Below are 13,749 nucleotides of genomic sequence, written 5' to 3' on the forward strand. Positions count from 1 at the left end.
AACAGGCAGGCGCATGTTAAAAATATATATTCTTCCTTGCTTACATTAGACTTTAAAATGTGTTAGCTAAAGTGTGGTCGTTAACACATTCTGATAACACATCTTTAAATCACAGTCAAGACAATAGAAGAGTTATGCTATAAATGGTGCTGCAGAAAGTATTAATGAGGGAACGAGCCCTGAAAAGTCTGGGGTTCAGTTTAAATGCACATCCAATCCTCCATGAGCTGAAAAGCTGGGACAGAAGTCTTGAAAGAAAGTCTGGATCCTTGCATGAGATTTCTCATATACACGCTTCCAGTTCGGCCAGAAATACCAAGGAAACAACTTGTCTCATGGTACTGCAAAAGGTTGTATTGTATGATTATAATAGGAAAATTAGTTTTTCTCACCTCTGATTGGCTGAAATCATTCTCATGTCATATACAGTACTTAATTTTATTTCAATGCTTCCATTTTTTTCATTTCAAATTGTACCAATTTTTTTAAAAGTAGAGGAAAGCAAAATAAGTGAATGTGCTCCAGGGAAAGAGAATCAGCAGTAACAGTCATATGTTGTTGCTCTCTGGAGGATGGGTTGGGAGAGACAATATTTGATAAACACCAGAAAGACACCCAGAAAAAACAAGGTTTAATGTACACAAGTTTGATAATACCAACAACTTACTGGGAGTAACAGAACACTCCAAATTTTAAATGTTGGTATTAGAAAACTCAATTAAAGAATGAAAAATCTGTCACCTTATACAGTATTCCTTCTGGTAATCAGGAAACACTACACACATTGCTATTTTTTAAAAAAGCAGAGAAAAACAAAACAAACATATACAAATCATTTGATCTGTGAACATTTTGGAAGTAAAATGATGGTCACATCCTATGGATTGAAAATCAGAATGTTTCAAGTTTTGATGCAAACCAGGGAATACGGTTCATGTTTGAAAGGAAATATTTAATTTTTCCCTAATGAAGGAGTTAGAAGGTGAGAATGAACTTACATATTGTGTTCCATGTAAAACTGGAACAGACCAGTGTACGCTCGTAATGTGCATCCATTTTCAATACATGAATGTGAAAAGCAGATTGGCTTTGGTTTTAGAGAGAGATGCGTATAACCCAAATCTCTTCAAATTTCAGAGGAAGCAGGTGACCGTGTCTAGATGTGAAATTCTGGCTCCAAACCCACCTTATCAATTTGGTTTCATGTTGAATCCTAAATCCTAAACTACAAGTTTTCAACTAGAGATAGCAGAAATGTCTTGAATCGTAGAAATCTAATCTAATCTGCTATTCTTGTGAGCATTATGCCTTTTGGGGCTGAAATCTTATGAAATTTCAGTGCCATTGATTATAATCCTGGACCATAGTGCTGATTTGGTCTCAAATCTGAACTTTAATATAACCCCAGTATTCAAATATGAAACCAAACTCCTTCTTCCATCTCTAGTTTCAGCTTACTGTTGGAGAGGAAACTAGATGCCCATCGCATAAGTAAATGCAAAGAGTAATATATAGAGAGTTGAATGGCCAAGATCCAAAGAAGGCCAATTGTAATAAAAGTAAGTCATTTTCTGTGTCTTTCTTGCTTCATTAATACAGTTAATAAAAATATTCATTCAATGCTTCTTCATAAAGTAAGTGTTCAAGTGAATCAGTATTTGTAAACAAACTCTACTCATTTTGTGCATTCAACTTCATGTCTCTGGTAAAATTCCCCTAATGAAACTTGTAAAACTCACAAACCAGCAGCAAAATTAACCCCCCGAGAATATGTGCTGCTCTTATTTTTCTCAATACAATTTTAAATATTCAAAAATGTATGGGTCATAAAATTATGCTTAGGGCAACATTTTCTCAATTTCATTTGTGCATTTTTAAAATAGATTTTAAAAGTAAACAATGTCCATCTAACTCTTCATACAGAGACAAAGAGCAGTGGCCATGATGAGGAAATATCTAGATAATTCTATCTTTAAACTGTTAATTTTAATGTATTTTAAGGCTAAAAGAATGCCTCGAGCGGTAAAAAGAATGTGTTTAACTGCCTGAAGCTGTTTACATAGTACTTCAGATTTCTATAGCAAATTCCACTCAGACACATTCACTCACTACCACAAGACAAAACTACTTATAATTTTTTTAACTGAAAAAAAAAAAAAAAAAGAAACCATAGTCCCGATTTTGAAAGTATTTAAGCTCCTAACCCTCAGGATCGAAAAGAAGTTAGGCCCAGATTTTTAAAATTATCGATGCACTTATGTGACTAACAACAACGTTGTTCAGTCTGGCAAAGAGTCATATGATCCCTTTTCATGGAAAAAGCACTGAAGGATGAAAGATCTGATCAGCTGTTCAGAAAGATGGGCATCATAATATATCTTTCCATTAGCCTATATCCTAATGTGCAGTTAAACAGTAAGCACGGTCCCAAGATTCAATAGGAAAAGTCCAAACTATGAATATCTTGTAAAACATTCAGTATCATACCTTGCTCCAACATGTTGGCCTGCTATCAGACAAAGGCCCAGAACAAATGCCAGAGAGAATAACGATCCTCAGCACTCAGGACATTCTGTACTGGCTGAATAAGTCTGATGCGTATTCCTAAGGTGCTTCAGAATGTATATTCTTTGCAAGTATATGTGTAGAATGCCCAGTGCATGATGATATTACTTGGCTAACAAATCCCCTCACAATAGTTCTCCTATTATGTATATAATAGTTATGTGGATTTTGCAGGGGAGTATACATGAAATTCCCTGGCTCTTCTCACAAATCACAACCTTTATTGTTCTTGTTTGTGGTTCTTCCATGGAGTTGGAGCACTGTACCAAACTTGCCTTATGTTTTTGTGTGGCATCACGCCACTTTCACAGCAAGTAGTGTGGAGGAGGCTGGACAGTTTTCTTTTTCATTTAGTCTGTTAGCTATATGAATGTATACACCAAAGGGTGGGAAGATGCCATGGGCATTTGAACATATCAGTCAATGCTTTTTAACCTGATCTGCCACAAATCCCAACAATTCAGGGACTGCACCTCTTTTAGTTCAAGTATTTCTTTCTGGTCTGCATTATGGATCTTTGATGCATATTCTGCACTCATCAACAATGCTGGGAGTTCTGTGCAGAGAACATGCAATGCAGATCCACAGTGTGGACCGGGGAGAAGAATTTTGCCTTGAGCAGTCAATGTCAAATGTATTGTGATTTATTTTTTATATAGATGAGGCCAAACTCAGTTCATTTCTATCCCACAATAAGCATCACATTTACTCATAATGCAGGTGTAATTTTGTAAGATATGTATAAAGTCCTGCACTTTTTGCTGTAGTGGAAAGATTTTTAGCCACTTGAAAGAAAGGTTACCACTAAGGTAGCCTGACAATTTTTCTTCCTGTGGTATCTATGACAAAGCCAATACGCCACACTGCAGCTATTGGACCCCTATGCCACGCTCACTTCAGCAAAGAAACTTTTTAAAGCCATTTCATAGGTACTTACCAACAGTTATACTTCTAATGCATGTTACCTTTGCAGTCTGACACTTGTGGGATGTGGCTCTTGGTTCCCCTGCATTTTGGGACCTTCTAGAGAAGCAGTGCCCTCTCTCATCACCAAATATTTGGAGCCAAGAGTATAAGAAGCCATCAGGTCCTCCCCCAGCTCATTTCCTTCATTAAACCCCAGAGTCTCTAAGAGAGAAAAATGCTATGGAAGCATGGAAGATGGACAGATAGTGTGAATATGTCTAGGCAAGCGCTTGAAGAATTAAGTCTCAAAGAGCCATCGCCTCCTGTCAAAATGACTGAGAGCAAACACCCACCCTGCTTGTTGAGGCAGAACATTTCTATCATGTTCATCAGCACTTGCAGTATGTTAACCTTTAGTAGACACAAAAGGGACTTTTGAACCCATTGATGGCTTTTCTCTATAGAATGTTTATATGGAGTCACTATTATGTCAAATAAGTTATAGGTCTTTTTGTGGGTCATGATGTTCTCCAACTCTAAGGATTCAGATGTCTGAACCACCAACTCATGAAATTGTAGTCATCAGGAGGTAGAACAGACATGGTTGTTTCATCAAGAGATGTAACAGACACTGCATCTTCCTGGTGAGCAGCAGAAGACTAGCTAACATTTCCCCCTCCTTCACCTTCCTCTTTCTCCCCATCTGAATCCTAAAAGTCAAAATGGAGAAAGAGACAGAGAAACACAAACGGATTTCACAAGGAGCCTGACAAGTCCTGGATGAAGAGGAGAAGCTTCTAGGTGAGTCTGCAGGGGAATGTGAACCCTGAGAAGCCATAGCTTGTTTGTCCAGGATGATGCTTAATCCAACCTATGCTGCACTACAAAACAAAAACTCCAAAATCACAAGATTCAGTTACATCCGCTGCATCTTACAGTTATTAATAATTTGAAGATAGACGTTCACAGGATCCCTATGGTGGGGAATGGGCCCAATGCATAGGTGGAAACATGACATCACAGAATGACTTGCACTACCCAGAAAGGACGGAGAGCCTGATGGAATTCTAAGGATCAGTATTCTAGGAATGGGTGGAGGTGCCAAGGAAGCTGCAACCAAGACCTCCAATCTGCTCAAATATTCCCTGGATTCATGGTAAAGTTTCTTCTTTCTTTGGAAAGTCACTGAGTCCTCTAAAATAGAGAACCTTCTCAAGTTGTATTTCCTCATACCTTTATGCTTGAGGGCACAGGAGAGCAGAACCAAAGCTTCCACAACTACCAGGACACTACATGCAAAGGAAGCTCGGGAAGCTCTAAAAGAAGTCTGCTTGGCTGGAGCCTTCCTCAGAATTGAAACAGACTCTAGCACGAGGGAAACAGTATCGGCAGGATAGGCCGGTTCCTGCCTAGGAGGTGGCACTGTTTAAGTGACCATCATCCAGAGTACCCTGGCAACACTAGTTTCAGATGATGGAATCAGCTTCTCATTAAAACCCGTACTCCTCCAATTTAGAGCCAGATGAAGACACCAGTCAATACTCCCACTTTAGAGAGCTCTGAAGCCAACAAAGGTCTACTTTGTCCTTGCACAGGTCCAGTTCTGAGGAGAGATCTAAGTTCCTGGCTTATAGAGAATCCATCATGAGGAATCTCTGGAGCAATATGTGCCTGTCCTTTTAGGCTTGAGGTATATAGGGTCAGTACACCAAACAATGATAAGGAAATCCAAAGCACAACAGAGAATGGGTATGTGCCTCTACTCAGGAAGATAGAGGCACATGAAATACACAATGTAAACAGATAATCTTGCCCCAAGGTTGGTTGTTTGTTTGTACACAGTGGCCCAGAATCAAGATGGCGCAGGAATCCAAACTGGATTACCTATCAGCAGCAGCAATTTAACAGGAGATTTTTGGCTAAGAACCAGAAAGAATTTCCCTATCCCCACAGCTGACTGTGAGAATAGAGCAGCATTGGGGAACTGCACAAGCCCTTTATAACCTGGGTCTGAACATTTGGTACCCAGGTGGTCCCAGCTTTTCCAGAAAGTTCCCAAAATTCATCAGGGAGAGGGCTATATCCTACAAGTGAGCATATACAGAGGCCAACAAAAAGAAGAAAAACATGGTCTGATGTTACAAGTGCTTGAAAATAGTGTTTAACACAATAATCCCTTCAAAGGAAATTACCACATTTAACAGCCAACAACTAATTTCATTGTCCTTTAGTTATTTATTTCCAAAGGATTATTATTTAGATATTAAGACCTCAGGAAAGCTCAGGAAACTGCAACTATAAAATACTACATTAGCAACACTATTTCCTAAAATCTCCTTCTTGAATTATACTGCTTCTTATTTTAATTTGAGGCAGCTATCCAACATGATACACCAACATGGTACACACAGATGGGTATAGTTAACACTTTTTATTTACATTTTTTTTTAAAGATAATGAACTAGGTGCAAACCTAATCAATGGTAATGGGACTTAAATTGAGACACAATATGTCAAGTACCACATCATAAAACATAGCTCCTATGCAACTCAGACCTGATCAGAAGGTCGGGGCTGAAATGAAAACCCCGTGGATAAATATGTTTAAGCATTCATGTTTCTTTGATAATACTAACTGAATGACGTAATATGTATTGGCTACAGACTGGATTCTCTGAGGATGTTCTATTCTCTATTATTTGCAGATGATAGATTTGCCCTAAAATATCAAGGATGTGGGGTGACCAGATGTCCCAATTTTATAGGGACAGTCCCAATTTGGGTTTTTTTTTTTTTTCTTATATAGGCTCCTATTACCCCCCACCCTGTGTCCCGATTTTTCACACTTGCTGTCTGGTCGCCCTACAAGGATGTAAGATACTAAGTTTGTGTTCTGTAGACATCAGAGATTAAATGGAAACTAGGCAAGAGTTCTATGGTTCTCTTTTACTATGTTCTTCTTTTCTTTGCACTACTCACAGTGCAGTTTATGGGAGATGGCATAAGGAGCTCGTCAGGCCAGAATAAGCTTTTGACTCAGAGAGAAGCTATGCATAAAGAAAATCCTCACACCGTGTACTTTCAAAATGTATGACCTCATTCTTCCCTAGTACTAGTCAAAGCGAAACAAAACCAAACAAAACATTTTGTGGAGTGAAACATGAAACCAGTGTCTGCTATTTCGCTTCCAAGAATGAAAAGCAAATTGCAAATGTGTAATAGATGTAACAGTGTTCCTGTTCACTTTGCAAAAGAATGACTCCATTATCCCTCCGTCCCAAAAGATGTAGTGCCATTTGGTGAATACATGAAAAATTGACTCACAAAATTAAATTAGTTCAAGTTTTGCCACATTTTGTGGTATCAATAGAAATCATGTCTATGTTTTAGTGGATTAAAAAATAAAAAGACCCATGCATTTCACCTGTTTAGTTCCCCAGGCAAACTCATTAAAACTGTGCACAGCTCATCATTTCACTTCACAAGGGGTCATCATCTTTGAGATTCAATTTGTGTGGATTTATACCTACTGTGTTACAGGTTCAGAATAACCCCAAACATATAGCAAAATACAGTCAAAACCATAGTGTCACCTGATTGTATGCAATTTTCCATGCATGGTTTAAAATGCATCACCATAAATTATTAGTTATTATTTATATATAATAAATATATTCCATAGGTGTACATGGTGATTTACAATGCAAAATAAAAATATATGGTCCTTACCTCAAAGTAAAAACATATACAAAATATCAGAGAATCATCTGATCCATATGGAGAGTTGTGAACATATAACAACTGAATATGAGAGGAAGGGTTAGAGACTTCTGGAACACATGGACCCCATAAAGAGGAAGATGCAGAAGGAGGTTGCCACTTGAATTTCACACTAATTATCCTTCTCTCTCTTTTCCTCCCAGGCATTGCCCAAGACAATTTTCCTGGTTGATGGTTTTGGGTGTCATTGCTAAAATTTAATGCAGCTCAAATTCTTATTCTTCTGGTGGTTCTGCTTGGGCCTCAGAGTGACACACACGGGTGGATGCTAGACTGTTAGACCACTGCAACAGGTCATCTATCAAAACTAGGTTTATACTGAGGAGTTCAGCTTATACTGCTTTATAATGATAAATTAAATTAAAGACACACCAAAGAGGAAAGATCAAAGAACAACAGAGAGAAGAACTGTGCCTTTAATCATCTAAATAATTATAAACTATGTTTAGATACACAGTGAAAGCTGTCTTAAATGATTACTCAGAAGCTCACCAATAATCAGTTACTTAACAGAGGTGGTCTTCCAATAAATCTGGAGCAGAACTGTACTCAGCATGTTTGGAGATATTTAGGCATCGTCTCATAAAATGGTAGATTGTCTACTATTTGAGTATCTATCTCTAAACACACGCATGTACACACACACACACACACACACTATATGTAAAGAGTAAGAAAGTGATAATCATACTGTCATACTGCATACATTAAGAGAAACTAGAAGGCAGTATTCTAGACAAAAAATGTACTATACCCGTAATATATGTCAGTGTGAATAATTTCTTGGCTGCTGGCTAGAATATGTTCTGCGGTTCATTTTGTTTTATCACATTATTCACACTTTTTTCTGGAACAAGCAGTTCTCTTCTTATATCACTACACTCTAGTGGAACAAATGAGCTCAAGCCTATGATTGATTCTCTAACACAGTTGAGATGCTACAGCTTTATTCACTTTTTAAAAACTACTTTATTCATTCACTACCTTCAGCATGACTCCAAAGTGTCAGTTACTGAGAACTACCATTGTGAAATGTTAATTCTGCTCTCAAGGAGGTGAACTTTTTTTTCAAACAGTGTGAATTCCAGGATAAGGAGGAGAAGTGGCCGATACAGACAGACTGTCTCTGTAACAAGTTCAGAAAGTGCACTCCCAGAAATATTTTCTGGTAGCTTATCACTGTAAACATTCCTCTTCAGTTCTGTTTCCCTGATGAAATACTGAGGATCAAGACAGCAACTCCCTGCTTTACTTCCTGATCAAGAACTCCAGCGGATGGGAGATGTGCAACTCCCGCTAGGGGCCCCTGAAAAGCTAAAGCCATGATAAGGACTCGAAGGTTTGTACAATAGAAGACTGCTTAAATCTCATCCAAAACCAGCCCTCTTCTACTCTGCCTATACCTTTTAATTACAGTTAAATAACAGAAGAGAGGAAAGGCATTTGGGGATACAGTTTGCATGAACGATAGGATATCAAAGGAAGATGTTCCGTACTGAAGAGGTATTCTCTTTTCCCCTGCCCCCCAAACACTCCATGGAAAATTGGGATGACCTTTCTTGTATGACAAGGATCGGCAACCTTTGGCATGCGGCCTGCCAGCATAAGAACTCTGATGGACCAGGCCAGTTTCTTTACCTGCCGCATCTGCAGGTTCGGCCAATCGCGGCTCCCACAGGCCGCAGTTCGCCGTTCCAGGCCAATGGGGGCTGTAGGAAGTGGCAGCCTCACATCCCTTGGCCTGCGCCACTTCCTGCAGCCCCCATTGGCCTGGAGCAGCCAGTGGGATCGGCTGAACAGTGGCCAGTGGGATCGGCTGAACCTGCGGACGCGGCTGGTAAACAAACCAGCCCAGCCCGCCAGGGTGCTTACGCTAGAGGTCCGCATGCCAAACGTTGCCGATCCCTGTTGTATAACATATCACTCGCTTGTATTTTTATTTCTCCTCACTTTAAAAGACAGGCATACAAAATAATTCTGAATGGAGTAACTACACTCCTGAAACATCCTAGTAACACAGACATCTCAAAGAGGCAACTGGGTATGAAGTAAATTGTCTCACCACCTGCTAGTATTTTAAATAAAGTGAGGTAGTATAAAAATTAAAACCAACCATGGTTGTTTCCTTACAGAATTCAGAATCTTTATTGACCCAGGCACTGGCGAATTAAGGCAGTTAAACTGAACTGGGCATCGTCAAGAACAACATTAATCCACAATCCATACTACCATTTAAATATTAAAATTTGTGTAGGTGAAATATGTTTTCAAATAAAACTGCTTCTAGGGTTCATGGGGGACAATAAAATTTCATGTTTCAGAAGGTGAAATCCAACCACATCACATATTACAATATTTTTAACATAATCCCTATGTTCAAAAAAATTTCTTTGACTCTCTCTCCCATTACATATGAGAATTTTTCATTGCATAAAACAAACCAAAACATGCCATTTTAAAAACAGATTAATCTCAAAGTGGGAAGAAGATCAGCACACAAAAAGATGTATGAGTTTAACTCAGATTGTTCATATCACAAAGTACCCTTTATTTTGAGCCTGGTCTACATCTAAAATGTATGTTGACAGAGCTACGTTGCTCAGGGCTTGTGTGAGCTGTACTTAGGTTGACCTCACCACCACCATATATGCAGTTAGGATAGACAGACACGTGCTAGCTCTGCTAAAGCTATAAGTGTAGATGCTTTCTACATCAACGGAAGGGATTTTTTCATTGTAATTAATCCAGTGGTACAGCTGCAGTGTCGTAGCTGTGCTGCAGTAGCTATGGTAGACAGACAAACCCTTGGTTTCTACTAAAAAGAGGCAACAGAATTAATGGCAGACCAATCTTAAAAAAAGTTTAGAAGTTTGCTTTCAAACTCATAAGGACCCTAAATTTGACCTGTTTATTCAAAGCTTTGGAACCTCAAATCTCCTTCATTTCCCAGGCCCATTCTTTCCTTTCCCAGGCCCATTCTTTCCTTTATCAGAAATTCAGAGTTATGAAAAATGCGTCACAGACCGTGAAATCTTTTCTCCCCATGTAAAATCTGGTCTTTTGTGTGCTTTTACCCTATACTATACAGATTTCACTGGAGAGACCAACATTTCTCAAACTGGGGGTCCTGACCCAAAACGCAGTTGCAGGGGGGTCACAAGGTTATTTTAGGGGGTCTTGGTATTGCCAACCTTACTTCTGTGCTGAGTTTAGAGCGGGGCGGCATACCATACCATGCTACCCTTACTTCTGCGCTGCTGCTGACAGCGGCTCTGCCTTCAGGGCTGGGCTCCCGGCCAGCAGATGCCACTCTCCAGCTGCTCAGCTCTGAAGGCAGCACTTCTGCCAGCAGTAGTGCAGAAGTAAGAATAGCAGTACCGCAACCCTCCTACAATAACCTCGTGCCCCCCCAACTCCTTTTTTTGGTCAGGACTCCTACAATTACAATACAGTGAAATTTCAGATTTAAATAGCTGAAATCAAGAAATTTACCATTTTAAAAATCCTATGACCGTGAAAATGACCAAAATGGATTTGGTAGGGTCCCATTTCTGAGTATGTCTACACTGGGAGCTAGGAACATGCTCAAGCTAGCATGCTAAAAACGGCAGTGTGGGTGGGGTTTGCATGGGGAGCAGCTCAGGCTAGCCACCCAAGCACGTACCCAGGCAGTATGGGTGGGTTTGTACTCAGACAGCTATCCCAACCTGCCGTGTCTGCTACCCACATCTATGCTGTTATTTTTAGTGTGCTAGCTCCAGCAGAGCAAGCACATCTGCCTACCCGCACTAGGAAGCATGCGCCCCAATGCAGTGTAGACATACCCATATTAATTCTGCTTTGCAAAAAAACTTACAAACCCCTGCCCTGCCCTGGCTTCTCGGAGAAGGGGCGGGGCTTCGGAGAACGGGCGGTGCAGGGGCGGGGCAAGGGTGTTTGGGTTTGTGTGATTAGATAGTTGGCAACCCTAGCCTGAATTGATGCCACAGGCAGCCGGAGGGCACACTGTGGCAGAAGAAGTTGGAAACTATTCAAACAGCTATGCTGGGCTTAACAACACCTGGCGGGGGGGGAGGGGAGAGAAGGGGATGGATGGTGTAAATAACCACAATCTCCTAACTAACCAAGCGTATCTCTAACTTTATCTCACTTTTGCTTTTATGTGGTTGTGTCTTGTCCATTTATACTGTAAGCTCTTTGGGGGAGGGACTTTATTTCCCTATATGATCATACAGTTCCTAGCACATTTGGGGCACTACTGCAATACAAATAAATGATAAACACTAAACAACATCATCTTCAAGAAACAAGGTGGTTAAGGTAATATCTTTTATTGGACCAACTTCTGTTGGTGCGAAAGTACATAGTAAGCTTGAAAGCTTGTCTCTCTCACACACAGAAGCTGATCCAAACAAAAAAGATATTAACTCACCCACCTTGTCTCTCTAATATCCTGGGACCAACACAGCTACAACACTGCATACAATATCATCTTCAGATTTACTGGGCTGTTTGGGGCATGGAGTGCGGTCCATTGCTTTGGATAGTTTTTCTTGAGGTGTGGTTTCCCAAATGGAGTTAGAGTTCTCTGCTTGAGCCCTTGAAAGGAGAGGACCATATTTTAAGTAGTTTTCTGGAGATATCACAACATAGTGTACACTTGTCTGCCGTTCAAATTTTTCTGCATTTTTCTCTACTGAAATGTGTGCTTCATCTCATCTTAGCTTCACTACAAACACAGGGCTCTCCTTCTTTTTCCTTCTCCTAAATCTCTATTATTGTCTACTTGAGTATAATCCTGCAACTGTTTTGTGCTAGTTGGAAGTCATCATTGATCTGGTAATTTGTGGTTCATATCTGGCAGTTCTTCCTATTGTAATGCTTTAATTGGCATCCTCATCGGTAGTTTCAGAAGAAAGGTCAATAATTACAACTATTTAGTCCATTTACTCTCTCACTAGTTGTGGAAGGTCGTGACACAGAGGCTCATTTGTGGTCCACTGCTCTGTGTCAGCCACTCTTGTCAGGCCTAACATACTCACTACACCTCAGACACTGGTGTTATTTATTGAAAAGTTGATGTAATATGTCGTTTGAAATCTAACACCACACTGGTCATTAATGTCACTGCAAAATGTTTGTAACGACTCTGTAGGTGAAATTATGGATGATCTCAGATATCATGTCCTGGAAACTAGGAGTCTGATGGCACCTTAAAGACTTAAATCTGTTAGTCTTTAAGGTGCCACCAGACTCCTTGTTGTTTTTGTAGATACAGACTAACACGGCTACCCCCTGATACTTGTCCTGGAAACTGTAAGCAGACAACGGTAACAAAGCTATATTAAGAGGAAGGAAAATATGGTGGCAGATGTCTGTCCAGGAAAAAGGTCTCTGACCTGCTGCCTCCAGGTCAACCAGTGGCTACCCCTTCTGCAGCTAGGGAGCAAGTGTGACCCGAAAAGCATCCCAGTGCCAGAGGGCAAGAGGCTCATTGGTATCAGGTAATGAGCTTCAGCTGGCCTGACCAATTCAGTGTACCCGAATTCACTGTGGTCATAATTTGTATCTAAAAGGTGTCATGCAAGATGTCACTGGAAAACTAACAACACACTGTTCATTAATATTCTTGCATGATGTATGTATGCTGTGTGTATTAAGAGTTATGGATATATGCTAGAATTATGATTAAAATGTGTTTAAATCAGGCATGTCAAGGGCAGTTGGTAAATAAGTTTGCCCTAGGCAAAGGAATGCGCTTCTCTGACCAGCCCAGTCATCAAGCAGAGACAATGAAGTTCTATTTACATATTGAGTAAACAAAGCTATCAATCTAACAAGCAGAGAAGGAGACAGCTTTCAGCAGGGAAGAGAAACTTTATCTGGACTATAAAGACAGGTCTGAACCTCAAGTGATAAGCAATTGAATCAACTGACTGGATACAATATTACTGTATTATAAAAGTTCATTGACTGAGGTGCTTTAGGAAAGCCTATGGCACACTGGTGATTAATATAGCTGTAAAATGTATGCATTAACAGTATATAAGGAATTATGGATACTCATTGATATTAGACTTTACAGTCTGTGTCGAAAGGGAGAAATAGAGGGAGTGGAGGAGGGACCGTCACAGATATTTACTTGTCTCCTATGTAAATTAAGTATGGTGGAATCAAAACAATGAAACCCCATTTACATAGAGAGGGAAGGAAAGCCCACAGGAAGATGGAAACAGCATAAGGTCATCCTCCCTCTTGAAACAAAGTCATTGAAATTTGAAAGATATAACCAAAGACAGAAGCCATCTTTGGCATCGATCGTTAGACAGACACAAGAGAACAAACTCTTGCAAAGCCGAGAAACATGAGACCTTCAAATGAGAAACCTGCTTAGACAAAGTTCTTTCACCTAGAAAGACAAAGGAAAACATCCCCTTGTGCTTTTTTGGAAGGTCCTGACTGAGGGAAACTCCTTCATGGCTGCGAAGAGTGAAGATT

At 39.9% G+C, this 13,749-nt stretch overlaps 1 protein-coding gene across 6 annotated transcripts in view; it reads right to left on the minus strand.

The window, feature by feature from the left end:
• The window catches only part of RBMS3 (RNA binding motif single stranded interacting protein 3), a 908,048-nt gene that overhangs the window by 224,862 nt on the left and 669,437 nt on the right, over nt 1-13,749 (minus strand). The window lies entirely within an intron of this gene.

The sequence above is a fragment of the Malaclemys terrapin genome, chromosome 2 (assembly GCF_027887155.1).
Source record: "Malaclemys terrapin pileata isolate rMalTer1 chromosome 2, rMalTer1.hap1, whole genome shotgun sequence".
Taxonomy (NCBI): domain Eukaryota; kingdom Metazoa; phylum Chordata; order Testudines; family Emydidae; genus Malaclemys; species Malaclemys terrapin.